Genomic DNA, 4584 nt, shown 5'->3' with positions numbered 1-4584 from the left:
GGGGACGGGGCTGTGGACTGAAGGACGGACGGACCCCGCGGGCCGTGGTTCTCCCCCGAGGCGCGCCCTGTGCGCTGCTGCCTGTGGAGTGCGGCGCGGCGGCTGCAGGACTACGCGGCCGCCGGACTGACGGGTCTGCCCTGGTTTATTTCTTTTTATCTTTCTTTAAAGTGAGAGTGTAGGAGGCTTCCCCTCCTCTCACGCCGCCTCCCCAAAGAGGGCCGGCGCAGGTGACTTTCTGAGTGGCCCCCAAAGCAAATCCCGAGGCCTGTGCGTCGCGAATCTTCTCTGCAAGGTGGAGCCGTTTCCCAGCCGGTGCCTCCGGCCCAGCGAATCCTGCTGGAAGGCGGTGGTTGTGGAATGTCCTGTGGATTCGCCCTAACGCCTTGTTGTTTGAGGGTCCCTGGGGATGTTGTATAAGGCAGGAAAATATGTAAATGGACCCCGCGGGAAAGGTAGCGTGGCCGAGCGGTCTAAGGCGCTGGATTAAGGCTCCAGTCTCTTCGGAGGCGTGGGTTCGAATCCCACCGCTGCCAGCTTGTTGTGGTTTGTCCATTTTGTCCCCCCAAGGACAAAATGAGTTCGTTGGAACTCTCCTTGGGCCGCACCCTTGCTCGGGATCTGGGTTCCATTTGGCAGCGCGCAGCTGTCCAGTGGACGGACTTTGTGCGAAGTTTGTCGGCGCTGGTGTCCACAGCAGGGTTCAGTTCGTCCCAGGTTCCAATGGTTGAGGCGGAAAGGCAACGGTATAAATACCCTTGATAGCCTTTTTTCCTTAACTAGGTGGAGATAGCGGTGGAGTGTTGTAGGCTAGTCCTCAGTGTAATAAATTTGAAGTAATGAGGTAAAAAGTACGAGGAGGTGTTTCCGCCCGGTTTCGAACCGGGGACCTTTCGCGTGTGAGGCGAACGTGATAACCACTACACTACGGAAACCCGCATGGGGTTCCTGTGCCATCACAATGAGCCACCACCACACAGGGCCGTATTTTATTTCTCATCATAATTCAGAGCTTCCTCCACGCGTCCCTTTGAGCTTTGTTAATGAGCATGAGCACACAAAAAAGGACGTTTCAGCACCTGGAAGGCTGAGGCGAGAGGACGGCTGGAGCCCAGGAGGTCGAGACTGCACTGAGCTATGATTGCAACACTGCACTCCAGCCTGGGCGACAGAGCAAGATCTTGTCTCGAAAGAGAGAAAAGAAAGAAACAAGAAAAGGAAGTTTTCATGTGCAATGTGGTGGCATGAGTGGACACGGGAGTCTTGAGAGAGGATGTGGCGGCAACAGTGGGCATGGGGATTGAACAGCAGGGGCGCGCTGGCACCATTTTCAAAGAGAAGAGACATTTAGAAGAAGCTGCTTGGGGAATATGAGGCCATGCGTTCCTGAGTAGAGCTGAAGCTTGTGGGTCTAGAGAAATTGGAGTGGAATGAAAGAGGAAGTAGCCTAAAACACCATTTTTATTGTTCCATTGTTTGGTAGAATTCTAGATTTTCCTAGCAGCCACTGCTGTCGGACATTTAGGTTAATTTCCTCCCATCAACAATATGCAAGCGTTATGAAGGCTACCCCCTTGGCAACATTTGGCACTTTTCATTGATTATTACTTTTTTAACTTGTAGCCATTTGTGGGTATGTAGTATTCCTTATGGTTTAAGTTTGCATTTAGCTGATGAGAAAAGATGGGCACCCTTTCATGGGTTTATGGCCCATGTGTTTATCTTGCTGTGTGAAGTGTCTCTTTAAATATCTTGTCCGTTAAAAACAAGCAAAGAAAAAAACACATAAACAAACAGAAAATCCCAAGAAACAAAAAACAAAGAACTGGCCTGGCGTGGTGGCTCACACCTGTAATTCCAGAACTCTGGGAGGGCGAGGTGTGCGAATTGTTTGAGCTCTTGAGTTGAGACCAGTCTGGGCAACACTGGGACATCATCTCTACAGAACATCCAAAAATTAGCTGGGAGTGGTGGCGTTCACTTGTGGTTTCTGTAGGTACTCGGGAGGCTGAGGTAAGAGTATTGATTGAGCCTGAGAGATGGAGGCTGCAGTGAGCAGAGATCTCGCTGCTGCACTCCAGCCTGGGTAACAGAGCAAGACCCTGTTCCAAGAAAAAAAAAAAAAAAAAGACTCTCCTATTTTTTTTTATTCTGGAAACTTCTAAATTTCAGCTTGTATGTTTAAGTGTAAATTCTATTTCATATAATTTTTTTGTTATGGTATGAGGTTGGAATTAAGGTTAATTTCTTTCCCCTATGGATATCCAGTTGTTCCTGAGCCCATTTGTTGCAAAGACGCTATTTCCACATTGAATTGCTTTGGTGCCTTTGGTGAAAATCAAATAACTGCATATATGTGGGCCCAAATTCTTTTTGTTCATTTTTTGCCTTTCAATTAAAAATTTCAAATAGGCCAGGCATGGTGGCTCACCCCTGTAATCCTAGCGTTTTTGTAGGTGGAGGCAGGAGGATTGTTTGAGGCCAGGAGTTGGAAATCAGCCTGTGCAGCATAGCAAGGCCACGTCTCTACAAAAAAAAAAAAAAAAAGTTAACTGGGCATCAAGGCTGCAGTGAGCTGTAATCACACCAGGACACTGCTACTGGATGCTACTGGATGACAGAGTGAATCCCTGTCTCCAAATAAATAAACAAATAAGTAAATTAATAAATCTTTCATTAGATGAATATGCTGTCATCAAAGAATGAACATTTATGTTGTTTCCAATTTTTTTTTTTTTTGAGACAGATTCTCACTCTTGTCACTCAGGCTGGAGTACAGAGGTGCCATCATAGCTCACTACAATCTCTACCTCCTTGGTTCAGGGGATCCTTCCACCTCAGCCTCACAAGTGGCTGGGACCATAGGTGCACACCACCACACCTGGCTAATTTTTGTATTTTTTGTAGAGATGTTGTCTGTATGTTGACCAGGCTGGTCTGAAACTCTTGGCCTCAAGCAGTCCACCTACCTTGGCCTCCCAAAGTGTTGGGATTGCAGGCATGGGACACCTGGCCTAGCCTTTGTTTCCACTTTTTCGCTATAATGAAAAATGATACCATATATATTTTGTGTACATTTTTTTGTGTGAACCAATGTTTTCAACACACATTTATATATACCTAGGAGTGGAATTGATGGATTGTGTAGTAACCCTATGTTTAACTTTTTGGTATAGAAAGTGAAACTCGAAACTGGCAATTCCACTACCACCATTTATTTATATGACATTTCCAGAAAAGGCAGATGAAAACAGAGAGAAAGCAGATCACTTCTTCTGTACCACTGAAGCCGAGAGCCAGGATTGGCTGCAGATGGGCATGTTGGAAATCTTTGTGGTAATGGAACTGTTTTAAAAGTGGATTGTTGTGATGGTTGCAGAATCCTATGCAGTGACTAAAAATCATTGAGCTGTAAACTTACAACGAGTGGATTTTATTGTATTGAATTGTGCACCGATAAATCTGTTATGGAATGCTAAAACATAAAGACAAACCCCAAACACAGCAGCGAGGCAGTTAGTGTTTCCCAGGGATCAGCTGAGTGACAGTTGCAGTGTGCAAAGTGATCCCTGTGGCCCAGAGCATAATAATGTTCACATAAGGCTTTAATGCAGCCTTGGAGGGCAGGTAACTTGCACCTTGAAACTTGAAGTTCTTGCTAGCGTTGCTGGTAATCAAGGGAAAGTGTTGTGTAAATAATCAAGATGTGAGTAAATTCACGGAGATGCCAAGTAAATGAAGGAGGTGAGCGACCACCGCGAGACTGAAGCTGGGAGGGGCGTGATGGAAGTCATCCAATCCAAAACTGCCGGAATGGAGGCCTTGCCAATGGATGGGTTTAAAAAACGAAAAGTGCATTTTACAGAAACGAAATGAGGATCCGTCATAGGATCCAGTTTATGGTCAACACAGGCACATCCACCCAATAGTGTGTGTCCGCAGGAGGGGCCAATGTGTGCTGCTGTGTTTTGTGTGTAATGTGCAAAGTCCTGGTCCTTGAGGAGATGGGCGCACTGGCTTTTATTTTCCACAGCCGTCTTTTTAAATCTAGGAGAGAAAAGCTTCTGTTGACGGGCGCTCGGGGCTGCAGGAGGGTCGTGGTGTTGAATGTGCTGGCCTTCTGCAGGGGCCGCCTGGGCGGGTCAGCTCCTGCGCTGGCTGTCAAGGTGCGAGTTACACAAGCCCTGGAGGTGGCAGTTCCTCGTCTGTAGAATGCAGTGAGAGCAGCGCCTTTCTTCCAGGTGGGTGACGAGGGTTAGAGCAGTTAACACACGCACTAGCACTAGGTAAGACTGAAGAAACACTCCCTGAATCTACAGCTGTGCCAAGGCAGCTCAGTTCCAGGCCCGGGGAGACGGCACGAAGGAAACAAAGCGGACGGATCCTGCTCCCCAGAGGGGAAGGGTGGGGGTGAGGAACAAGGGAAGACCGAGGCCAGGCAGGCGGACAACGGTGGACGGCACTGCGCGATGGAGAGGGGCCTCCGCCCGGGGAGACGTGGAAGAGGCGGCGCGAGGGCGCACGGGGCTGCAAGGGAAAGGCGGGTGCGGGGGCTGCAGGGGCCGAGCGGGAGGCTGGGGGAGG

General features: G+C 48.6%; 2 non-coding genes across 2 annotated transcripts; one reads left to right on the top strand and one right to left on the bottom strand.

Moving 5' to 3' along the window:
• The first annotated feature begins 454 nt into the window (after positions 1–454).
• On the top strand, positions 455–536 carry TRNAL-AAG (transfer RNA leucine (anticodon AAG)). Its single transcript has one exon. It is a non-coding gene; the product is annotated as a tRNA-Leu (tRNA).
• A 326-nt stretch (positions 537–862) lies between these two features.
• TRNAV-CAC (transfer RNA valine (anticodon CAC)) lies at positions 863–935 on the bottom strand. The gene has a single exon. It is a non-coding gene; the product is annotated as a tRNA-Val (tRNA).
• Between the last annotated feature and the right edge of the window lie 3649 nt (positions 936–4584).

Source organism: Hylobates moloch, unplaced genomic scaffold (genome assembly GCF_009828535.3).
Source record: "Hylobates moloch isolate HMO894 unplaced genomic scaffold, HMol_V3 SCAFFOLD_5513, whole genome shotgun sequence".
Taxonomy (NCBI): Eukaryota; Metazoa; Chordata; class Mammalia; order Primates; family Hylobatidae; genus Hylobates; species Hylobates moloch.
Note: the sequence above shows the minus strand (reverse complement) of the source record. Positions and strands in the feature narration are given on the sequence as shown.